At 39.7% G+C, this 27,236-nt stretch overlaps 1 protein-coding gene and 1 long non-coding RNA gene across 4 annotated transcripts in view; one reads left to right on the top strand and one right to left on the bottom strand.

Moving 5' to 3' along the window:
- sorcs2 (sortilin-related VPS10 domain containing receptor 2) overlaps window positions 1–27,236 on the bottom strand; it is a 310,471-nt gene that overhangs the window by 150,712 nt on the left and 132,523 nt on the right. The gene's annotated exons all lie outside the window — the stretch shown is intronic.
- Window positions 17,943–19,108, top strand: LOC112156075. Its single transcript, XR_002920907.2, has 2 exons — window positions 17,943–18,731; window positions 18,874–19,108. It is a non-coding gene; the product is annotated as an uncharacterized LOC112156075 (long non-coding RNA).

Genomic DNA, 27,236 nt, shown 5'->3' on the forward strand with positions numbered 1-27,236 from the left:
TCATTTTCACTTTTGGCTGTATTGATTTACATCAACTATGAAAGTATGACATCACTTAGAAAAAATCTATTGGCTCAATGAGAAGGGAAACACCATTTTGCATCAACCTTCATCCATTGTTTGTGTTTGTGAATGACTTGTACAAACATATAAGGCAGTAATCCCCATATTCGGGGTGTGGTACTGTTGGTACCGGGCCGCAGTTAAAGAACCCATAAAGAAAACATGATCTAGATTTTTTACTTTTTTTTTCATTCATTTTGTCATTTTTTTTCTTCATTTCCACAGGAAAAAAACATAAACATATTACATTAAAACAACACAAGGCATCCTTTGCTGAGGAAATGAAAATGAGCAGTATGAAGAAAACTTATTTTCTGCCCCTTTGATGTGCAATACATACAACAAACAAACAAACAAAAAAGTACATCAACAACCAATTACACATTAATTTACAGTATGATTCTGAATAAAATTTTATCTTGAAAAACTACTGGATTCTCTCCACCACATCCGACTCATTCTAGATGCATTTAAAATCTCTCCATCATGTTTTGATAATTCTTTCACTATTTCCTAATTGTTAAATTGAAATTCCCAAGCTAGAAATATTAACAAAAACAAACGTATTTGTCAGAAAAGATCCAGAGAGGAAACAGAAATGAGCCTTTGACTTCAAAATAAAAGAAGCTGCATTTATCAGAGAAAAACTAGGAGTGTTTACTCCAAATATGGATTTATTGTGACAATTGTTCCCATAAACCACAATAATAATGCAGCATACTCAGCAACAGGCTGTCTAATGTTACAAGGGTGCTGCTAATAAAGGTTTCTGACTTTGTGTCTTCCTCTTTGAAACCCATATCTTATATTAATGGTTCCTACATGGGATCTAGTGTAACCACTGCTATATTTAACAGATGAAGATAAACTTTATCCCCCTCAGAAGCTAGGAAACTGGAGTTTGAAAAAAAGGATGTACACTTAACCTCGTACAGGATGATCTGTCAAACTATTGACTGACATAAACCGATCTGTGGCCTGAAAAAGGTCGGGGAACACGGGTCTACGATGTTTGTCACTTCTGATTCTCTATCTGAGCCTGCTTTAGTCTAGTAAGCACTGAGCTGTGAAACCATACCTGCTTTGACGTCTTCACCTTCTTGTCGTCTATATGTCTTGTAGGTCAGACTACCAACACAGTGATAAGCCAACATGAACATCTGAGCCCCAAAGTCCCGTCTGTTTGAGCGTCCGCGCTCAGACATGGTTCAGAGATCTTTGTTTGAGGAGACGGGCCTGAGCGGGATCTCTGGCATCCCTCTGCTGCAACAGGGAATTCTGTTCAAGTACTCCCACTTATAACATCAATTATCTACTATTCCATAGAAATGACTTAGCCAAGGCCAAAACATCAACGAAAACTGTAAGCAGCGCAGTAGTTCATGAGAAAGATGGACAAGTATATCATGGTTTTTCAGATGGCATGACTATTTCATTACTAAAAGTTGTGTGGTGATGAAAGCAGATACAAGAGTCTCTTCTCTCCAGTACCAAACCCAAAGTGGACATACTGCCCTCTGCTGTACTGCTGTCTTTAAAAATAATGCTATTTGTTTTCAAGTATAGAAAATCAAAAATAAAAAAAACCCAATGATTATGAAGGCTGAGGCACAAGTTATGTTAGCTAAAGCTGCAGTTGTATATGACCACGAGCAAGCTAATGTGTATAGTACTTTGTTGTTACTTTTTCCCTTTGATACTATACTATACTTCACTACACTGTACTATACCGTGCCCTACCCTAACATATTCTACTATACTTTACTGTACTATATTGTACTGCACTATACTATACTGTACTATACTATCCCGTGCCCTACTCTACCCTACCATACTATATTATACTATGCTATCCCATGCTCTACCCTACCATATTCTACTATACTATACTAAATTATACTGTACTATAGTATCTTGTGCCCTTCTCTACTCCACCATATTGTACTATACTATACTGTACTACACTGTACTGTACTATACTATATTATCTTGTGTCCCACTATACCCTACCATACTCTATCATACTATACTATTCCATGCTCTATCCTACCATACTATACTGTACTATACTATACTTATACTATACTATAATATGCTATGCTATGATATACTATGCTATACTATACTACACTATGCTATACTATACTACACTATGCTATACTATACTATACTATACTATACTATACTATGCTATGCTATACTATACTATACTATGCTATACTATACTATGCTATGCTAAGCTATGCTATGCTATGCTATACTGATAACACAACAAACCTTCTATCACTCAAGGAAAGTCCACAAAAATGAACATATGAGATTACAAAAACAAGAGATAAAAATAGCTTTAACATTAGAGCTTTAGCTCCAGTGTATATTATTTTGGTTATGGTAACTCTTCAACAGTTGACACAATTGACTAAATTCTAGCAGATTTTTTATGCAAAACTTTGTTTTTCCACTCAGAAAAAATAAACTGTTGTGCACTTTATAAAATGTTTTTCATAAAAAGTAGTTTTTTTTTTACAAATTCAGTTTAAATACCTCTGAATACTGAAACAAATGTGAAGGCTGCTGTGTTTCAGCCACATCTGTTCTCATTTGATTTTTTTTGTTGCACTAAAATGTTTGTTTCTCATTTGTTACTATTCAGTTATCTGTTACTTAAATAGTAAGAAAAGTAAGCTATGACTTTTTCAGAGAAAAACTGAAAATATACTTTATTGTTGTATATCGTGATATATATCGTTATCTTGATATAAAATATTTTATATCGTGATATAAATTTTTGTCCATCTAATCTTCTGCACTGCAGTGGACTACAACATGGAAGCTAGTTAACAATTTTGTGACATTAATCCATGTGTATGTTGTATCTGAAATAGACATTTGAAGTGCACCACATCTTCCCAATAATTAATTAATAAGATTTAATAGTTTTAGACTGCAACACCAAAGGAACAGAGCAGAGAAGCCACAAAGAAGAGATGTTCTTAGATTGTAATTTCATTCATGAACAGCTGCAGCTAAGGTTGGGACATATGCAGGTTACGATTTAGATAAGCTTGTTCTTGTCTTCAACTGGACTGCGAGGGTGTAAAACAAACAGCAAAAGTGAGATTTTTTCGTGCATTAGCATGTTTTTGCAGAATCTCACCGAATCTGTGTAAATGGATGTGGAAAACTTTGCCTCAAAATCCTCCTATTCTCCTGGGATTTATTCCCTGTAATCGGATTCACATTCTTTGCCTCCATTCAATTACAATTCCGTTCCATATTTCACCAGCCTCTCACACGGCTGAGTCCCATTTCTCACACTCTCTGAGAATCCGAGCCAGCAGTGGTTAGGGTGGGTTTGGGACAGTTGTCGTGATTCCATGACTGCTGTCAGACAAGATGTGTTGTGCAAACATTATAACTTGATATCTCATCCACGTATCTGCATCAATCTAAGCTGATGTAAGTGTCAAGAACAGAAGGGTCCAGATACCATGACTTAACTTTAAGATTCATGAACGAGGACCATGACTTCAGCTTGATGACAACAACCATAAAGTAAAAGCTTGTGGCTCATGTGGGGGAAGACGAGGAATTCCTCCAGCACATACTTTAAATTTGGAAACTCTCCAAAATATCCTTTCTTCCACTAACGATTACTCGGTGAGATCCAGCTGTTGCCATGGCACCAGGTACCCCACACATGGGCTGACTGAAGGATTTGATGCACCAAACTTTTCCCTGTGAACTAAGGACAGCTCACGCCCTATGAAACTATTGATTATTGATCGATGTGCTGATTCAGAAACAATCAAAACTAAAACCATAAATCCACTGACCCGCTCACACTGGCTGAGCCGCTGCTCCCTCTCCCCTTCTGCCTCTACCACCAGGAAAACACTTTTTTCAAAATGGCAGCTTTTTTAAAATTTTATTTCCATAGCAACCATTGTATTTTGTGGTCACCTGTGGCTGACGAACAGGTCTATGTCATTTTGAGAAGAATTGTCAAAAGTACATTTTTGGTTTTCCTTGGCAACAGAGGTGTTTTATTAACCACGCCCACAAACATATTATGTTTTATGTTACATTTCTTTGTTCAGTTTAAGCCTGGGATTCACGGTTTACACTTTACAATATTTATGCTTCAAATCAATCAATCAATCAATCAATCAATGTTCTGGTAAAAAAAATGAGAATCAGGGGAACGCCACTTTTGCAAAGTTGCCACACTAAACCCATAAAAAATCTACGACTTCTAAATCCAAATTTTAGTAGAACAAGGATGCTTGAAATCCATAGAAGAGGTTTCAATTCCTCCCTAACCCCTGACAACTAAAAAACTATATACTATGTACTATAATACTATATGCTCACTATTTTCCTTTCTCACATATGACATCACCGATTTCACAAAGTCAGAATTGAACCAATACGAACATTTCACAACGTTTATTTATAAAGCCATTGTGTTCTGATGGTGAAAATGTGGATGGTTTATTCAAATATTATATTTAAACATGTTTTTTTGTTCGAAATTGTTCAACCGCAATGCATTGTGGTCTATATTTGCTAATCTAGTGAGCATTAATGCACGCTAGCTTTCCGCAAAGACTTCTGGGAGATTTCTAGTGCAATCAGTTTTGGAATTAGTAGATTTGTACAGCACTAGAAAATGGCAAACATAGCTTAAAAGTGACTTTTATCGAAAATTCAAGATGGTGGTCTTCTGTCCAGGTCAAAGGTCAACAAAAACCTAATTGTGACGTTGCCATGGATATCAATGGACTGAGCAACCCCTCCCCTCTTGTGTTCCTGACTTTGTGAGGACTGAAGGTCATGTATTTCCTATGGGAGACCTCAACAGTTGCTATGTCCATTTCTTCTTAACAATCTATGGTTGTAACCCTGTGGCACGTGTTTGAAATGTCATGAAGATCACTTGAACAAAAGTTTCCTTTTCCCCCCATTATGTGGAAATTGCTAAATTTCCCACTTTGACACAAAATGGCTGCCAAACCGTAGGTCCTGTCGCCATCCCATAATAATCTTTAAACTTCCTGTGGATATCCATGAAATGCATGTTTGGATTCTAAAATGTTGATTTTGAGCTTCGTAAGAGATTCATTTTGTTAAAAGTTTCTCCCAGCGTGATGTCATCGTTTTTGGGGGAGGGGCATTTCTCGTTGGTAGTTTTTTTTGGGCAGAAAACCCCATTAGTCAGATCTTTCTTAATTGATTTTATATCTCTAACAGCCTAAATAACCTTTACAATATGAGGTCAGTGTCCCATCATTTCAATCCCACTCTACGGCTGAAATCTCCTTTATTTTTCTGTACAAGCAGAAAATAAATAAATGCATGAAGGACTTTCAGGAGACGTCTGCAAGCAGCGGCTCCCATTGTGCTCCTGATAGCGACGCCACAGCGACTTTGTGCTCTTCAAGAGACTATCCGCCAGCGTGAAGTGCTCTTACCGCCATGAATCGCGGCGTTCTGGCTCACGGCCCGCTCAGACTACTTGCGACGTAGGAGGCACTTCTACATGCAATTTGCCAATTGCTGCTTAAGCATTAGTGAGTAAGCTAAACAGAAAATAAAGGCACATTAAATCAACGTCTTCCTGTTTTTATTGTCATTTTGAAGCGAACGGCTGGAGTGAATGTCGTGAATTGAAGACTGTCAGTTTTTAGCTGTGAATCCTGCGGCTCAAACGGAGGAATGCTTTCCTTGCCAGTAGGGAAATTTATAGACTTGAGCTCCGGTTTGGAGCGGAGATACTGAACAGTGAGCATTAAGTGGCAGAATTGGAAGCTGACTCTAGAGTTAGACAGGAGGTTAACAGGCTCTACATTAGCGGATCATTTTTCTTTTATGCTTCACATTGTCAGCTCGGAGCGGTTCTGCCTCTCGGCGGAGTGGGGCTTCACTGAGCCTTTTTCGAGCAACTTGCAGAATTAAACAGACATGCCTCCAACACGGCAAATGGCACTTTGACAAAGTGGGGCTAAAATCCTCTTCTTTATCGTTTCAGGAGCATAGAAAGGAGGTATCTGAGACGGCTCTCCTACGGTCCTGTCTGGACCCTACTTGGGCTTCCACCCCAGTCCTGGAGGTCCGTATTTCCGGCCCTAACACATGCTTCTACGGCCTCGACAATGTGTGTTCAACAATGAAAGTCTATGTAAAGGTGAGTTCAAAACTCTTGCATTCACGCATAGTTTCTATGACCATTTCAGATCCATGAACAGAACGTGTAGCCGTTGAACGCCCATTGTAAGTTAGTTGAACTTTGACCAATCAGGGACTTGGATTTGGCAGTGACGTGCGTAGCATCATTTTTAATTCACTGATCTATCCGGAAAATTTTTCCATATCTATTTTATAGCAATATTGTTTGGGAAATGTCCTACTTATCTGAAAAAAATTGTTTGGCCACAAATCCTGTTATGATGCACCCAGTGAGCCACGCTTTTCAAAAGTACTGGTGTTAATCATTTATGATATCAATATCCATCTCATGTTCTGTATTGATCAACCAGGGCAAATACTCTAACAATTTCCAAAACAATTTCATAAAAAAAATTAACTTCACTCATATGGCATCAGACAAGAAGAGACATTTCAGCTTCCTCCACTCCAAAAGCCGCAAGTTTTCTTCCCGTTACCGTGGCAACAAATTCTTAAACGAGTTTGAGTTCTTGATAGCAAGATTCAATACAAATAACCTAAAAAAGATTTAGATCTCAAGGTCTAAAAATTAGGTTTCATTTTTTTTTAAATATACATATAAATATGTTTTTAATTTAATTTTCATAAAACCTATTTGTGCCATCTGGAGAAAATGAGTTTTTCTTCAATTTAAGGAAATTGAGACAATCTGGAAAAGTCGATGTGCTGATTGAAGGATGTAAGACTGTCTTGAGACGCTGGTGTTCACGTGAAATGGTTTATTTAGCTGCTCTTTCTCAACCTACACCAGCTCAGACTGCAGCTGCAGCTGCTTAAGAGAGAATTATCAATTCCTGTAAAGCAAACACAGTTAAATATGAATATTTCATTTATTATTCATTTGTTAAAGTTTGTGGCTCAGGTAGGAGAGCCTTTACAGTTAAAAGTTCAAGGTAAAAAGTTTTTCTTGGAGTGGTTCTGGATTAACGCTGTAGTAATGTTTTTTTAGAAGAAAATCTGCCATGGTTCACACAAAGAAACTCACATTTTCAAACTCCAGTTGGAGCCAGATTCGTCTTTCATTTTCTAAAGCCTCTCGTCCTTTTTCTCCTTGTGACTGCAGGACTCTGGTCTTCAGATCAGCTGATTTGAAAGGTTGACAGAAGATGTTCAGCCGAGAAGCTCTTTCAGGTCTAACAGCTGAGGAGTTTTCAGGTTACTTTTCTGCCGACCAACCCAAATTTGATAACTAGATGTCGTTCTCACTAATACAACGACTATCAGTTCAGTTACTCTGAGGGGTCTTAGTGTAGAATGTTCTTAGTTGTAGTTTATTGTTTTTGTGAATGGAACATTTGTTTCCTAGACAAGGATTTCAACATCCAACCACACAACCATGCAACAAATCAACCAACCAACAAAGGAACCAACTAATTAATCAATCAATAAACCAACCAATCATTCAACCAATTGACAAACCAACCAACCAAACAATCAGCTAATAAATCAATCAATTTACTCAACCAAACAACCTATCAAGCAACCAGTCAATCAACCAATCAACCAACCAACCAACCAACCAACCAATCATCAAACCTATCAATCAACCAATCAACCAACCAACCAACCAACCAATCATCAAACCTATCAATCAACCAAGCAGTCAATTTATCAACCAACCGGTCGGTCGATCGGTGGGTCAATCAATCAATCAATCAATCAATCAATCAATCAATCAATCAATCAATCAATCAATCAATCAATCAATCAATCAATCAACCAACCAACCAACCAACCAACCAACCAATCAATCAATCAATCAATCAATCAATCCACCTACCCACCCATCCATCCATCCATCCATCCATCCATTAATCATTCAATCAACCAACTAACCAACCAACCAGTTAATCAACCAACCAATCAATCAACCAACCAACCAATCAATCAACCAACCAGTTAATCAATAAACCAATCAATCAACCAACCAGTCAATTAATCAATCAATCAATCAATCAATCAATCCATCCATCCATCCATCCATCCATCAAACAATCAATCAATCCACCCACCCATCCATTAATCAATCAATCAATCAATCAATCAATCAATCAATCAATCCATCCATCCATCCATCCATCCATCCATCAAACAATCAATCAATCCACCCACCCATCCATCCATCAATCAATCATTATCACTACTGATATACTTAACATCATCATTGACTATGCATATACTCCTGATCTTAAAAGACACAAACATATATAACATATACGGAACCAAGTACAGCAAGTGTCTTTACTCAAACAACAACGTATGAAGGTATTTCAGGAGAAAAAGATGGAGTTTTTGTTTCTTCTGAATGAGAAATGCTCTACGTTCTGTGACAGAGAGACCTTTGCCAAGGCTCTGTCAACAAAGTGCAAGAAAGAAGGGCTTTCATCAAAGAAACCAATGTCTCAAAACCCAAACTAATACATGTTTTGATAGATAGGAGCTGGTTATAAAACTCATCATCATACATCAACAATGACTTTAGAAAACAGTCATCATTTGTTTTTAGGAGCTTTTAACCCTCGATCTTGTGGATCCAGATGACCTCACGCTTAACGTCAACGAGGTGTGAGGTCGAGGATAGCACAAGAGTTAAGTGAGATATGAATCACTTATGATCTAAAACGTTCAAAAGTTCTGAAGATTCTAAAACTACAACAATCAAACTTTCTCCCATGACTAATTTTATTAGTATCTTGTCAGTTCTGTTTCTTCAACACATTCTCATGCCCAGCTCGTCACACATTGGTGTTTGTGGTTAAGGATCCCTCCACGCCACTTTTTGACGTTTTGAGGTGCTGGCTGTTCCCAGTAAATCACGGGTCACAAACCTCTGGGCCGCAAACCAAAACTTGTCCAGTACCGGTATGCGGAGCACACCAATACCCTAACCCAGAACCATTATCCAAACCCTAACCTGGTACTGGTTTGTGTCCGGTACAGCGTCTGATACTGTATCCAGTACCGGGTTTGGGTACCGGTATTGAACGCTTTCCAAGGACCAGTCCGCGTCTGTCTCTCTCTTTTCTATCTCTTATTTTGGTCTTTCGATTCTTTTATTCTTTACTTTTGTGTATTTCCACACATTCCCAAGCAAATTCATAATAATGACATCATTTCCATCCCATCTTTTGTGTTAAGAGTCTTGTTTTATATTATTTTGTATTAATTAAATGTATAATTGCTGCATCAAACCGACTGGTGTATCAAGTTGTTTTAGTCCGAGTCCCTGCTGACAGACAGACTCCGCCCTCAAAAGCCGCGGATGCAGAGATGAGAATTTGTTTCTGACTTTGGTTCAGATCTTTTCAGAGCTTTTGACATGAATCAAAGCTGCAGAGGAATTCCGTTTTCTGGATGGAAGTAAAGAGGGAATCCCACCATCTGAAGAGATTCATTAGAATCTGTCTGACATCCCGCCTCTCTGAACCTGACCGGCATTAAAAGCAGAGTCCATGTTCCTCAGTGGTGAGGCGGGGCGGCGGTTCGGTGGAAAGGACTCAGTGATGTGTTCACGGAAGCACTTTGAGTGAAAGAAAAAGTAATAACTTCTCATTAAGTTGAGGAATCTGATTCTGTTCGCAGGTTTGGCACATTGACTGTATATGAGAACTGGACTGAGGGACCCCCTGGTGTTCCACACAGGAAGTACCTGCTGGTCATGATATTCTTTTTATTACATTATAAATCAGCCAATCAGATGCCTCCTACAAAGTCATGTGGTGGTCCTACGTCCAACATTCCAAACTTTTGTTTGACAGATTCTCCAAAACTCGTGGTTGAGTGGTTACCATAGAAATGTTGACTCGGACCGATCTCTGCTTACTGACAACATCTGGTTTCAGCATGACAATGGCCGTACCGCCAAAAAAAAAAAAAAAGAAAAAATTGTCAACTGAATTGATTTTCTATGGATGATGTCACACTCACAAAGTCCAGTTCTCATGTACAGTCAATGGTCTGGCATCAGGTTTTTTTTACTATCGATGATCTCAAACTCACTCAGTCCAGTTATCATATACTGTCAGTGGTCAGGCAGCAGGTTTTCTTCTAAGGATGATCTCAAACTCACTCAGTCCAGTTATCATATACTGTCAGTGGTCAGGCAGCAGGTTTTCTTCTAAGGATGATCTCAAACTCACTCAGTCCAGTTATCATGTACAGTCAATGGTCTGCCACTAGGTTTGTTTTTCCATGGATGATGTCTCAATCAATCAGTCCAGTTCTCATGTACAGTCTGTGGTTAGGTATCAAGTTTTTTTTCAATGGATGAGATCACACTCAGTCCAGTTCTCATGTACAGTCAATGGTCTGGCATTAGGTTTGTTTTCTATGGATGATATCATACTCACTCAGTCCAGTTCTCATGTACAGTCAATGGTCTGCCATTAGGTTTGTTTTCTATGGATGATATCATACTCACTCAGTCCAGTTCTCATGTACAGTCAATGGTCAGGAATCAGGGTTTATTTTTTGTTCTTTGGAATGTTAAATAGCTTAAAATTCTTTAATAAATGACTTCAGCTTCTGCAATTTCTGCATCTGAACCTCATTCCTCTCGTCCGTTGGACCAGTGACAGTCTATAATGTGTATGAACTCCAGAGTCCAGACGCTGATGAGGGTTAGAGGCGTAAACATAAGTCGCAGCAGCCAAAAAAAACGTCAAGAAGTATAAGCCATACTGGAGTATACGTCACACTTTTGGGAGAAATGTATTTACTTTCACCTCTTTCTTAGATGAAAAATCAATCATTTTAGTTCTGGTGTGACCTGACATGACCCTCCTTCCCATAAATCCCTCCCTCTCATCGTTGAAAAGTGCTCCTCGCTCTGCTTTACCACATAACCTCCAGTGGTTTCTTTCAGCCGTGGCTCTTTCTCTTTCCCAGGATTAATTGGTTTATTTACAGTCAGCTGTGGGGAGCGTTGCTCTGTCGGAGTTAATAGCCTTCGTGTTGGTATAGATTGCGCTCAGGGTGATTGTTGTCTGGGATAATCAGGCCCAAATAGAGAAAAGTGATTAGATAACGGAGACAACGTGTCATGTTTAATAGAAGAAACGGTGTAAAACACCAGCGGTCTGCTCTGATCGGGTAATGGGTGGCACTCATCCAGGTTCAAGCAGATGCTGGGATTGTAGTTTTGTTGTTTTGTTTACAGTTCAAAGCAGCTTCTCTGGCATGAAGCTGTAGTCTGTCCAGCCTCAGGACAGACTACAGCTTCAGTGTTGTGGTTGAAGGTCTCATGATTCCATGAATTCAAATTGATGAATCGATTTTATCAACACAGCCCTAAAAAATATATAATTTACATGCATATAATAGTAGGTAACCCTCACGCTTAAAGGCTGCATTTTATCATTAACAGCCCATATTTTTTAAATAAATAGATTTTGAATGTTTCTGTAACAATTGAGTGTATAGCCGCCATCTTTACAAATGGCCGCCATTTTGGATTTTTCACGTAACTAACATTCTTTTCAGAGAATTTGGTTCTTACACTACTAAATACACAATGTGTCTGTCATATCAACCAAACCGGCTCCACCTCTAGTTATTATCCTGGAACATTCGTTTATCTGAAGATTTAGAAAATCCTTCCCTGAATTTACACAGTAAATGAGCACACAGCGTAGAAAAACCAAAAAGAATCAGTTCCTAATGCGGTTCTGGAGAGAAGTAACCGTTATGATCATCTTAATGATGCTCTCATCAGGACTGAGGCACATTTTAGAATGATTCTTTAAATCACTGAAAGGATGGCCGACACTAGGAGAAGAGTCAAAGAAAAAGCTCTCAGTGTTGGGAACTTAAAAAATAAAACGACTTTTGGGTGGAGGAGTTCTGTTGTTTGCTTATTTGAATTCAGAAATAATGGTTTTTAAAGCACGAACTGCAGTTTAAGGTCATGAAATGACGTTTCCATCAGCTTTAAATCCACTGAGAAGATCATAGATGCTTGTCTGATCTTATTTTGTTCATAAGTGAACACTTGGGGACCTGTGAACTTGTGTTGTCACTCCTTTGTCTGTGATTCTGCATCAGTGCTGGGATTCACTTAACCTTTTTCTATCGCGCTCTTTCACCTCCTTCACGCAGGATTTTGGTATCTTCCAAACCGTTTGACATCAGTGCTCCCCATCTTGCTTTCTCACATCTTTTTTTTTCTTTTTGCTTCTTCTCCATCAGGTGAAATCACTTTTGATTTCAAGCCAGCAACTCTTTTACCTTATTACTTCACACATCAGAAAGCTCGCCGTCTGCAAATGGAGGCATTATGTTTTCACTCGACCAATGAGGCCGACGTGCTTTAATGCAATTACACAAATGAGATGACCACCTACGTTTTGCGGCGGGCGCTCTTAGGCGAGGACGTGCGAGCACATTTGAATTGAAAATGGAAATTTCATGAGCGTTTCACACGGAGAAAGAGCAGAGGAGGTGACAAAGTGGATCGCTGGCTTCTGTAAAACCTTCTGCAGTGGAAATAGGAGGTGTAGGTGGGCTGCAGGGAGAGAGTGAAGCTCCTCAGCACCACGGACAGCTCCTGTCACAGGTTTTACCAGAAAGAAATGGATGTACGGAATCATAAAAAGACAATGTTTGCAACATTGGAATATAGTTTACTGGGGAAAAATGCAAAAGATTGAGACAAAAGTTTGATGCATAAACAATTTTTCAAATTCAGTACTTTTAAGTAGATTAGCAACATGCCTTTATAAATATATATATATATATATATATGTATATTTTCATGGGCTGTTTTAATATTTTATAGTAATTCTAAAAAAAGAAATTGTCATTGAGCTGTTATATCAACATTATGCTAACATGCTAGCTCATTTGGGTAATTTGTTATCTACGGAGGTTTTTTTATGCTAATTTGGAGTTTAGCTAATATATTAGCAACAGGCTAACGTTTTTGGTTAATTTGGCATCTACTGAAGTATTTATGCTAATTTAGGTTTAGCTTCTATTTTAGCAACAGGCTAACATTTTTGACTAATTTGGCTTGCTGAGTACATTTACGCTATTTTGAAGTTCAGCTAGTAGTTTATTTAAGCAACGTGTTAGCTTGTTGGCTAATTTGGCATCTACTGGGGTTTTAATGCTAATTTGGAGTTTAGCTTCTATTTTAGCAATGAGCTAACATTTTTGACTAATTCGGTTTACTGAGGACGTTTATGCTGTTTTGAAGTTTAGCTAGTAGCCTATTTAAACAAGAAGCTAGTTTTTTTGTTGCTAATTTGGCATCTGCTAAGGTTTTTTGGGCTAATTTGGAGTTTGGTTCATATTTAAGCAACACATTAAATATTTTTCGCAAAATTGGCATAGATGAAGGATTTTTAAACAATTTTACTACAAAGTTTTCAAAAGTTTAGGTCAACTTCAGCACTCTTTCAAAGCTCTTTAATGAAATTTCAGCAAATTTAACATTTTGCAAATACCTTTTTCATTTTCAGTAAATCCCTTCAGCAATTAAAGTAAATTGTGTCACCATTTTCAGCAAAAAGCTTCAGTATCTTCAGTGACTACTTTCAGCAAAAAACATTCAGACTAGCATTATTGCAGGTAATGCAACTTTTCTAGTTTTACTTTTATAATCCTTTAAAAGGTGTTTTAGTACTTTTCATATTCAAATATACACAGCAAAAACAGGTCCCTTAGAAATAAGTCAAAAAAACTTATAGATATTCTTTAAATAAGCAAAACAATTCAACCACTGAGTGAAGAAAAACGTTTTTACCAAGCATTATCACTGTAAGATATATATCCAAGACGTGTTTCTCAAACTAAGATTATTTTGCTGTTGAAAAACTTTCTTCGTCCATCCATTTATTTCCTTAACCTGCTGAATCCGTTTTGGGGTCACGGGTCGCCGGAGCCTGTTGAGCGAAGGCGAGGTACATCCCGGCCAGGTCGCCCGTCTGTCACAGGGCACACAGTCACTCCACACGCTCTCACGTGCACACAGAGGGACACCTTAGAGTCACCAATTAACCTATGAGGTTCCTTCACAATCTATTGTGACGTTGAAAAGTAACAATATGTTAAAGATTTTCTGCTTAAGCATCACCGGCGACGCCTCAGGTGTTAAAGGCTTAAAGGGCTAAGCACTGCGCCACCGTGCAGCTGAAAACTTTCTTGACTAGATCAATTATCTTGCAAGACAGAAAAAAAAATTATTTCTTGAAAAGGGTCCTTTTACCCAACTAGACATTTATTTTATGTAGTGTTTCACCAACAATACAGAAAATGGATTCATTAAACTAGTAAAAGCAGTTTTTGAGCTTCTCTCGCGAACCAAGACTCAAATTAAACTCTGATTTTAACTGTTTTGAGCTGTTATGTCTCCAAACCTCTCTGAAGGATCACCAGCTTTCAGAATCAAACTATAATAGAGCTCAGCAGAAACTGAGCCTGAACTGATTCCAGGTGTGAGGTCTGTGGATGACTGCCTCACTGGGATAAAGGGGTCAACAGGTTCTGCACAGAGATCTGTGGGTTCTTCTCTGCATTATTCCCATCTCACTGGTGCAGAAACAGAATCTAATCTCCAAAATCAAACTGAAAGAAAGCGTACTGGCGCACAGAAATGTCAAACATGAACATCTACTGATGCTACAGAGTGAAAAGAAGGTTAAAGCCGGCAGAGGTTACTATGTAAAGATCATTGGAATGAAAGATTATTGGATCAAAGTGGTTAAAGAAAGGGAATAATGACCTGAATCTGTTTGGTAAGAGATTAAGCTGTTTAGACTTAGATTGCTCCCTTTCTCCACAAAGAAATAATATGTTCCCCTTTCCCCCTTGTAAATAGTATCCTCCCTTCTTACCCCCCAAAATAGTCTCATCTGGTTTTTACCAAGAAATAGTCTGCTCCCTTCCACCAAGAAATAGACGTATCCTCTCTCCACCAGGAACTAATCTGCTCCCCCTTTCCACCAGGAAATACTCTGCTCCCTTTCTCCACCAGGATATAGTCTGCTCCCTTTCTCTACCAGGAAATAGACTTCTCCCCTTTTCCACCAGGAAATAGTCTATTCTCTTTCTCCACCAGGAAGTAGTCTTCTTCCTTTCTCTTCCAGGAAATATTGTGCTCCCTTTACCACAGAAAAATATTCTACTCTTTTTCTCCACCAGGAAATAGTCTGCCCCCTTTTCTCACAGAGAAATAGTCTGCTCCCTTTCTCCTGCTGTCTTCCCAATATCCTCTGTCTGCTTGTGCCATTTCCTCAGATACGTTCAGGATCCGTCCCAACATGTCATCAGATTCCTCATCAGAAGTTTCTTCTCGAAGTTTGAAAACTAAACCGCATTAGCGTGTCTTGGTCATCGCTAAACTGACTCACAACGCAGACAGCTGCCGTCTGCATGACTGTGGTGGGGGGCTCGCGAAGCTAGCTAATCACTGCTAGCTTTGAGGATAAAGTGTTTGTGTTAGCCTGGAGGCGGAGCAGACTCTTCCTGAAAGGGGCGGTCTCACATTGTGACATCAGCATGTGAGGACCCGCTTATTTTCATGGGTATGGGAGGGGCTGCTTTTACAGGATTCCTCAGAAATGCGTGAACAAATCAAAATACTAATTTAAGATTTTTTACAGAGAGGAATAAACAGTAAAATACACTTAAAAGATCAAAAAGTTTATTTTTCATGGTATGGCCCCTTTAACAAAATACAAGACCAAGAATGGATATTTCATCGTGAAAGACAAATCTTAGATAACCAAAGACCGAATTTATGCACACTTCACTACCATAACATGATGATGCTCATTTAAGTTCATGAAATATAGGAGGAATCTAGTATTTTATTTAGATAGCATAAAGAACAATTCAACTAAACTATTTATAACACTGGTAATAATAAATCTGATGAATTCTTCATTCTTTGTGTTGCTTGAATCAAGCCCAAAATAAGATTGAGCTCTTCTTCTATGCTGCTGTCAGTAAATACTGACACACACACCTACAGCACCCTCTAGTGGTTGTTGATATTTATTTCTTTTTTAAATCACATGTAAGCTGAACACAAACTATACAGAAACTATGACTTAAACTCTAAATAATACGGTAAACCGTGTGTGTGCTGTGACTGTGAGGTCAAAGGGTCAGTGTTGGTATAAGACTTTATCTATTCACCGTGATTATGATCCCTGTTTAATCCATATCTGTTGAGTTTTCTGTTAAACGTTGGCTCTGGAAGCACATGAGCTCTGTTGATATTGATCAAGAACAAAAAAAGGATCAGCGCTGAGCCTCACAGGGTCAGAGTACAGACAGCAGCAATGCCTCACCGCTGCATTCATTATGCGTCTGATGCTCCAGACGTATTGACAGTCAATCGATCAACACTCAGTGGTGACTGATTGGTTTGGGACGGCTGTCGGAGTCGGTTACGGAGACAGATTGGTTTGTGTTTTGCTGCATAACGCAGGACGGGCCTCGCCGCCGCGTGGTCGGCGTGGACGTGTAGAGGTCAAAGTTCAAGGAGCGCCGATAATAAATGATGGAGGAAGAAAAACAAGATAGAAGGATTGACATTTTTTCTGAACAAACGTTGACCACGAGCTCATAAATTGCTTTGTAAATATAGATCACATGTGTCAAAGTCAAGGCCCGGGGGCCAGATCCGGCCCTCCAGATCATTTTATTTTATTGTTATTAACGGCTTGATGTTATCTTCCGCTCATTTCTAACTTGTTTAATTTTTGACAATTTTTTATGAGAGTAAAATATTGAAAGTTATTTAATGTTTAAGTTGATTTATTCTGGAATAATATTCCTGCCTTTTTATTATTCATGATTATGTCAAAAATTTACAGTTTTAAAGTTTTAAAAATGGGCATTCTACTAGCTTTTAGACTATTTTGGCATTTAATAAGATTTTCTAGGCTATTTTGGAATTTAGCTAATATTTAAGCTACATGCTAGCTGTTTTGGCTAATTTAAGCTTTTTCTATAAGGCTGTTTTGGAGTTTAGCTAACATTTAAGCTACATGCTAGCTGTTTCGGATAATTTAGCCTTTTTTAGGCTATTTTTAAGTTTAGCTATTGTGTCAGCTACAAGCTAGCTGTTTCGGCTATTTTAAAGTTTAGCTGTTTTTCAGCTACATGCTAGTAGTTCAGGCTAAGGTTTTTTTAGGCTAATTTGGCATTTAGCTTATATTTTAGCTAGCTATCAGCTTCAGCGTTTTCAGCTATCAGCTTTGGTGTTTTTAGCTTTCAGTTTCAGCATCTTCAGCGGCCAAATTCAGCTTTGAGCATTCCCACTAGCATATCACAAATAATGCTACACATCTAGTCAAAAAGTTACATTTTTAAAGTTCTAAAAATGTAATTTTAGAGTGTTCAATAAATGTTTATCCTGTTGGACCTCAGGTGTGTTTCGGATTTTGCCCCATTGTGCGACAGAGTTTGACACCCTGACGTAGACAGAGGGGTGATGCTGATCGGAGGGCTACACTCCGTCCATCCTGAGTGGTTTGCATCTCACCAGTTGAAGGTCTTGTGCTCATAAGTTAAACATGCAGCACCACCTCCTGAGCACATCAAAGACACCTGTTTGGCATTCTTTACGCCTCCGTCCTCAACGTTTCCCCTGATCATTGCCGGTCCGGCATTAGCTGGTTGGACGGCAGCGAGTGAGCCCCCAGCATGAAGCCGCTCTCACCGGAGGGAAGGCTGCCGGGAAGGCTTTGAAGTGAAGGTTCTTCCAGGGAAATCGGGTGATGAATGGGGAACCAAATTCCCTTTAATCAACCTGGGCTCTTGTGTTTGGAAAGCCATCCGTCTTTAAATCAATGAGTCATAATTGCCTTTAAACCACATCACGTTTGCAGATTCAATGAAAGCTGCTCCTTTCCAGAGCGCATTCATCATCTCATGAAACGCAAACAAATCAAACGTTCAGCAAAAACATGAAATGATTTTCTGTTGATCTAAGCCGTTTTTTTTTTTCTGAAAACACGATTCCGGGTCTGTATGTTCAATTCTCATGAAGCAAGTCCTCGGATCCTGCATCACTGAACTAAAGTATATCAAAGTTTGTTTTCAATAATCTAAGATGCTTTCATTTCCTGAAGAGGACTCTGAATTTCACTCCTCCTATGAATGACAGCTTTACAATCTTCATCTGAAGCATCAGTATATTAGTTGAACTGAGTGCAGTTAATGTGTAGAAATCATTCTGGATCGGTTGGTTTACTGGGTGAAAACTGTTTATAAAATGGAAATCACTGACGGAGCAAGAAGACGTTTTTAACGAGACCAGGAAGATAAAAACATTTGTTTGATGACTTGAATAAATCCAGAAGCAGAAAATCCTGGCTTAACTTATCCACAATGGACTAAAGCTGGATCATTTTAGCAAAGTCTGGTTTCCATGGAGACACATCCAGTGGAGCCTGTGAGGGATAGCTGCAATAAAGTAGATTAATAAGGTAAGAATATGTTACTATAGACTATAATGTTGGCTAGTTTCAGCCTGCTACAACATCCTTAATCTTTTCATTATGTCTGTAATTGTCTTTTTTTTCATAAATAGTTGTGTTTTTTTCTGAAGCGATTTTTCAAACATGTCAGTTCACAGGTCCCTGATATCTACGCCTGGTTGGTCTTACCTGCTCCTCCTTATCCTGCTGGGACGGATGTGACATTCCATCAGTCAGCAGGAGCTCGGCAGAACAGATCAAGCTGGAATCATTCACCTGTCATGGATGTCTAAATCCTACTTTAGTGTCAAACTCTTCTGTTGTGTGTTGATACGTGTGAACCTGTTGTTTCTGCTGGTCTTTCTCTAAAGGGTTTATTATGTCGATTCTCATGGTTCTTACTAGTACAGAGTTTTCTTCATCATAAACTCAGAATGAAGGAGTTACTTTAAAAAACCTGACAGTCACTTATATGGACTACAGTGAAAACATTGATAGAGGATGGATGTACGGATGGATGTACGGAGAGATGGATGGATGGATGGAGGAATGGAGGGATGGATGGATGGATGGATGGATGGAGGAATGGATGGATAGATGGATGGATGGATGGATGGATGGATGGATGGAGGGATGGATGAACGGATGAACGGACGGACGAATCAATAGATGGATGATGGATGGAGAGACGAATGGACGGATGGGTAGATGGACGGATGTATGAACGGACAGATGGATGGACGAATCAATAGATGGATGGATTCATGAAGGGATGAATGGATGAATGGACAGATGGATGGATGGACAGATGTATGAAGGAAGGAATCATTGGATAGATGGATGGACAGATTCGTAAAAGGATGGATGGATGGATGGATTCATGAAGGGATGAATAGATGAATGGACAGATGAATGGACAGATGGATGGATGGACGGACGGACAGATGGATGGATGAACGGATAGATAGAGGGATGGATGGATGGATGGATAGATAGAGGGATGGATGGATAGAGGGATGGATGGATGGATGGATGGATGGAGGGAGGGATGGACAGACGGATCGATAGATGGATGTATGGATAGATGGATGGAGAGACGAATGGATGGATGGGTAGATGGATGGATAGATGGATGGACAGACAGATGGATGGATGGATGGACAGATGGATGGATGGATGGATGTATGGACAGATGGATGGATGAATGGACAGACAGACAGACAGATGGACGGATGAATCAATAGATGGATGAATGGACAGATGTATGAAGGAAGGGATCATTGGATAGATGAAGGGATGGACCTACGGATGGATGGATTTCTAGACAGTTGGATGTATAGGAGGGTGGCTGAATGCTGTCCATCCCTCAGAATCTTTCCACCTCGGCTTTAGAAACTTTCCTTTCAGACTTGTGACCTTCAGGCTCCGATCGTTTGGTAGAATGAAGGTCACAGCCGCCGCCGAATTGACACCAATATAAAGCACAGCAAACAGCAAAGCACAAGAAGAGGGTAATAATGAGGAGCAGAGAGAGGACGGCAGACGGAGACAGGTCTGCAGCTCTCTGTGACAGTGACAGAGATGACGGGGAAATTTCATTTTCCTTGATGCGCTTGAGGAAACAAAGAAATGTTGAAACTTTGGGGAAGAGACAGGCGCTGATTTATATTTAATGTCCTAATATGTCAGGGTTACTTCCAGCACCTGATGCCCCACACGGGGAGATGGAGAGTTTCCTGAAAAAGACCACATTTTGAAATAGAAGGAGGCTGAATGTATGAGAAGAAAAAAAATGTTTCCAACAACCCTGACAGAGCTGTCCTTCTGTGAGGCCCAGGCATGTCCGGAGTAAACCGGAGCATCGGAGCAGCAGGTCGTGCCGTTAAACTGACCATTTACTGCTAGAATGTGAATCCTGACATGCTGAAGAGTCTGCAGGAGGTCAAACCCTGACAAAGACACCAGCTGTCAGTCCAGCAGATGAACTTCTCCAGGAGAACGAGGAAAACCGGAGAAACGGTTGAGAGGAGGATGGACTCCTGCATCCGCTGCATCTGCAGAGCATTACACCATCGCTGCTCTGCTGCAAGAGTGATGAGCTGAGCTGGCCGAGTATCTCTCTTCATGGCTATTAGCTGCATCCCAAATGAATTTGTGCCAAATTTTGTCCAGAGCAGGTTAGCGCTCGGGTCAGGAGCGATCATAACGATCCGAGCCTTCCCATCTTTCTTCTTTATGCGACAGGGAATTATGCAGGATCTAGATTTACTGCAGCAATGATAATTGTCAGGACTATTGTTAAAGCAAGAGTCTCTCCGGTTCAGAAGATTTACCGCGGCTAAAAGGGTGGTTTCAATAAATACCAGAGGACGGATTGAGCTTTCAACTCCAATCATGTTTAACGCCTCATGATGGCCAAGGGAAAAATGTCTCGTGGCAGAGCAGAAACAATGGACCCGCGCAGTCTGTTACGGAGATTCATACCTAAGCTGTGTGGGTGACCATTTTCTGGCCCCCAGCATCTCTTAAAAGTCGCATTCTGCTCCACTGCAGCCACATTTCCAGACATCTATCTCCTCATTTTCTCTTCACTTTGCAGCGGTGGATGTGGATGATAAATCTCAGGAAGTCTCAGGTGCACGCCGCGCGGGCGCTTTATGGCCGCCTGCCATGGCCTGATTTTGTCAGAGGCTGGTTTTATTGACAGCACATGGACGGTTGAGTTCTGAAGAGAGGGGCGCTTCATCACTGCCACACAGCAGGCCGGCGGCAAATGGAAAAAAGAGATAAAACAACGCAGAGCGACGCCTTCGACCAGGAAAAAGAACAAAGAGGCCGTTTGTATGAAAACACTGGGATAACAGCAGGAACTTAAAGGGTAACCAAACAGGGAAGTTGGAGGCTGACTCCAGCCACAGCAGAAAGTTGACAATCTAGTCAGTGGGGCGGGGCTTGGAGACTGGACGGGAGCTGCAGATCATGATGTGAGACTTCTGAAACTTAAATGATTTGACCAATCACAAAATTCAACTGTAATATCTTGATTCAACCTGTAGGGGGCAGCACACAGGCAGTTTTTGACTTTATTTTTCAATATTATTTTAATTTTTCAAAAATGTGGCAATGACCAACAGACAGCAATTTTAAAGAACCATTTATCAACAGATCAAAAGACAAAAAAGTGGATTTAGGGTTTGGTTACCCTCTAACTGCAGCTTTTCTGACAGACTGTTAGTTTAATGCATTTTTTCTATAATCAACTTGAGTCATTTTTCTTATTGTTGGAGCAATGAAGACAAAAAACTCAGAAAGTTGCCCATTTGATCCTGAAAGCTCCAGGAAGTAGCCGTAGCCTGCTAATATCAGGGTGTTTCTCTTCATTGAAAAACCTTTTTCTCTGATCAGAGTCCTAAATGTGAAGACGACCAATCACAAAGCCAAAAGTAAGGTTGGCTTTATGATTGCAAATGCTAAGTGGACTGAGTGATCCATTGAAAACGACGTCGCCATGTTTTCACGATACAGACGTTGGAGCCAGAAATTGCCTGTAATGGTGCATTAAGTTTCAATGTTAAGTCAATGTTAAAGGGGCCATACAATAATTTTTTAAAAACCTTTCACAGTGAACTATATCCATATATGTGATCATATATTACCTTTGGACCAGTAAAAATAAATTATTTATGAAATATTGTTTATTTTTCGTGAGCTTTTTCCTACCAGGAAGTTAAACGACTCAATTCCTGAAGCTCCGCCTGCTGCTGCGTGTGGGTGCCGCCCATTTCATGACATCATCCTAGAGTCTTTCTTCGTTTCTCTCACGAAAATAAACAGAATCCAAATTTTTCTATAGATGGATGCACATACCAAATGTTTTTTAACCGTTAATACGATAATTCCAGTAGATTCTGAAGGAGAAAAGCGGCTCGATGAGCCGCTTTTCTCCTTCAGAATCTACTGGAATTATCGTATTGAAAAGTCACAGTATGTTAAAGATAAGCGTCACTGGCGACGCCTCAGATGTTAGTGGGTTAAATTGTTGTGAATTAGCAGAAAATCTAAAACAAATATGCTAACTCTATGCTAACTCTTAAGCTAAATTTGCTAAACCTCTACAGAGAAAAACGAGCTGCTGAAAATCCGTCTCTGAGCCAGAGCCTTCAGAAAAATAAATAGGATAATTTATTTCCCGTCTGTCAGCCTTTACGCTCTCTGCTCCCACTGTTTCAGCATCAGTCCATTAAAGTCGTTTTCTGCACTTTTTTATGCTTGTATGCTCGGGATCTATTTTTAGCACGATCAATAGTGCATGTGGGTCTGCGATGTGATGTGATCCTGGCAGTATAGAAGATCCTCTGAAGAACAGCGTACACCTACTACCAAAAATAAAACGGATACACAGACCTGTGCAGAGTGTCTGCTTTTAGTTTCTGGTCATATTCTATAAAGCAACAGAGATGATGATGAATCTGCAGGTTAGGAACATATTTTGCAGCTATTGAGCAAATGTATTACCTTTGTTCTTTCTGCTGCTGTTGTTGTGATAAACTCAATGTAATTATCCACTTTTTTGAGAGGTATAAGGAAGACTTGTGGGGGAAATTAAAACCGTAAATAGAACATGTTTTTTATAGAGCCCTAGACTTGACTTTCAACAAAGATATCATTTTGTGAGCACAAGTTAGTATTGTGCGCGCACAATTTAGTGTTTTGTTTGCACAAACAGTTCTTTTGTGAACACAAGTTAGCATTTTGCATGCACACGTTACTAGTTTTGGTGCACGAGTTTGTTGTTTTTGAGTACGAGTTAGCATTTGGTCTGCACATGAGTTAGCATTTTGCATGAACACGTTAGCAGCTTTTGTGCTCAAGTTAGCTCTTTGTTTGCAAACAAGTTAGCATTTTCTTTGCATACATGTTAGCAATTTGCATGCATAAGTTAGCAGCTTTTGTGCTCAAGTTAGCTCTTTGTTTGCAAACAAGTTAGCATTTTCTTTGCATACATGTTAGCAATTTGCATGCATAAGTTAGTAGCTTTTGTGCTCGAGTTAGCTTTTTGTTTGCACACAAGTTGGCATTTGGCAGGCATGGGTTATTAGTTTTTGTGCACAAGTTAGCATTTTGTTTGCACACAGCAAGTTAGCATTTTTGTGCATGAGTTAGCATGTTGTTTGGATTCACAAGTTAGCATTTTGCATGCACGTGTTAGTAGTTTTTTGCACGAGTTAGCACTTTGTCCGCACATAAGTTCAGATTTTCCATGCACAGGTTATTTGTTTTTGTGCACAAGTTCACATTTTGTTTGCACACGTTAGCATTTTGATCGCGCAAGTTAGTAGTTTTTGTGTACGAGTTAGCATTTGGTCTGCACACGAGTTAGGAGTTTTTTTGCACACAAGTTTACATTTTTGTTTGCATAAGTTAGCAGTTTTTGTGTACGAGTTGGCATTTTGTTTGCAGTCAAGTTAGCATTTTGCTGGCACACGTCAGTAGCTTTTGTGCTCAAGTTAGCATTATGTTTGCACTCAAGTTCGCATTTTGCAGGCACGGGTTATTAGTTTTTATGCACAAGTTAGCGTTTTGAATGCACAGGTTTGTAGTTTTTGCACACAAGTTAGCATTTTGCACACAGAAGTGAGTAGTTTTTGTGGACGAGTTAGCATTTTGTTTGCACACAAGTTTGCATTTTGCAGGCATGGGTTAGTTTTTTTTGCACAAGTTAGCATTTTAGACTCACTGGTTAATAGTTTTTGTTCACAAGTTAGCGTTTTGTTTGGATAATCAAGTTAGCATTTTACATGCACAAGTCACTAGTTTTTGTGCACGAGTTAGCCTTTTGTTTTCACTCAAGTTAGAATTTTCCACGTACAAGTTAGTAGTTTTTTTGTTAAAGGTACTTCCTTTAATTAAAAAGGGACACCCTCCATACCTCGCTACCAAGTCACTGATTGGGTAAACTGGTTTGACTTTCGATGTATGTTCAATAACCACTCATTTTGTAAGTGGAGCCCAAAAACGGACTCAAAAACATGCATGGTGACATGTGAATGCAATAGATTTGAACGTTGAAGCCCAAAACATGCATACAGGTTGTTGATCGCATGTTTCCAATCTTGGTGTTAGCATAGCATGATGTCATGCTAACAGTGGAAATGTGTTGTGCGTTCAAGAACGCGCTGTACGCAGTTTCATGAAGGCACACTCAGCCCGTGGTGTTTACACCCGACAAGCTTTCAGCAGCAGGATTTTCTGTGTTTGCTAGAGCATTTCCGCCACCAGCAGTTGGAAGAGGCTTGGTGCGAAATGTCAAAGCGATGCAAATCTCGTAACTCTTTTCTTTCACAGCTCTCACAGACGGTGTCATATAATATAAACCAACATTATTAATTTCTCCTCCTCTTAAAGTTTAACATTCAAACAGTCTGAAGTTGAACTGTCAGCATGCGTTCAGGGAACGCCTGCTTTGTACGGACAAAAAACGTGCGTCATCACTCATGGCGTTTTGAACGCTTATGGGAATTCACATCGATTTTTCATTGAAAATGGCTGCTTGAACGCGAGTTGCTGCGGCCAGACATTCATGAAAGGTTTGTACACTCGTCTAAAACAAAGTTAAGCTTCACACGTTAAAATAAAAGTTAAAGAAGCTGATTGGGACAATCGGTGAAACAGAATCTGGATCTCTGATCGGAGGATATAAATTCAACTGTACTAGCTAAGGCTACCAAAACGGATGTAAAACACATCCTAACTATCAATTATTCAAACTTGAAATGTTTAAGCTAGGTGTTAACGAAGTATTATGTATTATGGACAATTAGGACAATAGTTTATTAAGAATTTATTAAATCATACAATAAGACTTTGAGAAGTTGCAGGGATGCACACAAAAAAAAAATTGCTCATCACTTTAATATCTGTTTGCGACAGTGGCGGGCCGTGCATTTTTACACCTAGGCCTTCAGTAGTGCTCCATCTGAATCAATCCAACCCTCATTAACTATTTTATGGCAATAAAACTTCTACTGCAGGTACAGCTGCCACACACACACCAAAAGCATAAAAAATAACCTGATAAAATTTCAATATTATGTAGGGAGATAGCAAAATTTTACTCACCAAAAATCCAGATTATTTAAACACAAAATCCATCCTTTCTATCCTCAAGAAGATTTCAATCACTCTGTCGTGCAGAATCCGTGCGTTTCGCAGATGGAAAGTGTTCCGTGGCTGTGATAAGCTGGAAAAGGCTGCATGCGGGAAATGTTCTGGTATTCCTGAAGCCTCTTGTGGTCCAGGAGGGAGACAAACATCAGTTTTTGTGATCTTGAAATCTGGTCTGTGTCTGGAAAATAATATTGTCGGTAGTGCGCGCGAGGATTTTGCGCTGCACCTCTTCGTGAGCTGCGAGCGCCCGTGGTGCGTTCAGGGGCCTCGTAGATTTCCTCGTATCAGCTTCACTCCCGCTCAACGGAGTCACGGAACTCCTTTACCCGTGCCAGACAAAACTGTGCCACAACTTTACCCAGACATTCATTTTCCACCAAAAATCAGACGATGAGACGCTTTCCACTGGTAACATCTTCAAACCTGACACGCCGCTCCTCGGCACCTGTGTCCGTCACATAACGCAGAACCAGAGCGAGCTGCGAGCTATCCAATCAAAGCTCGTGAAAATGATGACGTTTCCGTGGGCCTGCTAGAGGGCCTTGGTGTCGCCTACTCCAGATCTGATTGGTTGAAGCAACAGTTTGGTCGACAATTATTTTATGCTACAGGGCCCGCAGAACTGATTGTGAAGGCCTCCGGGCAGATTTCTTTGACCCTAGCAACAAATGGTGCTGCAATGTGATTGGTTAATGCTTAAATAGGAAAATACACGTCTGGAAGCAGCGCAGCCAGGGAGACAGCAATGAAAGGACGAAGACAGAGCATTTGGAATTATAGAATACGTATTCACGGAAATAAATAATAATTAATATCAGTCTGTGATTCAGATATTTTTAGGCCAGCAGAGAAGGCCTTGCAGGCCCTGACGGCCCGCCACTGGTTTGCGCTAATGCTAGCTTAGCTTCCCTAGACAGTGTTCCCTCTAGGATTATCATACTCAGTCACACTTCTGTATTTTATGTAGAAGTTTTGAGGAAAAAAAAGACTAATCGACCAATAAATTAGTCATCAGCTATTTTAATAGTTGATAAAGTCCTGACTGCTCGAATAAATGTGGCAGCCCACTGTACACATTTCCTGCTCCATTCATTGACTCTCTATTTGACAGAACTTAAAGCGATAAACATCTTTGAAGCTGACGGTTATTTAAACCTACTCCTCTAAACTGATTCAACTCTGACAAGTAAAAAAGCTGCAGAGATGCAGAGCTAGCCCAAGCATGGAGATGTTTCCACACATCCACGTGTCACTGCAGCGTTTACCAAATGCCAAGGATATTTTCTTCAATTCAGTTCCACTCAAGAAGCTCTCTTTGTTGCCTCCCGATTGTCTTTCCGTCAGCAA

Source organism: Oryzias melastigma, linkage group LG18, assembly GCF_002922805.2.
Source record: "Oryzias melastigma strain HK-1 linkage group LG18, ASM292280v2, whole genome shotgun sequence".
In the NCBI taxonomy this organism is placed as follows: Eukaryota; Metazoa; Chordata; class Actinopteri; order Beloniformes; family Adrianichthyidae; genus Oryzias; species Oryzias melastigma.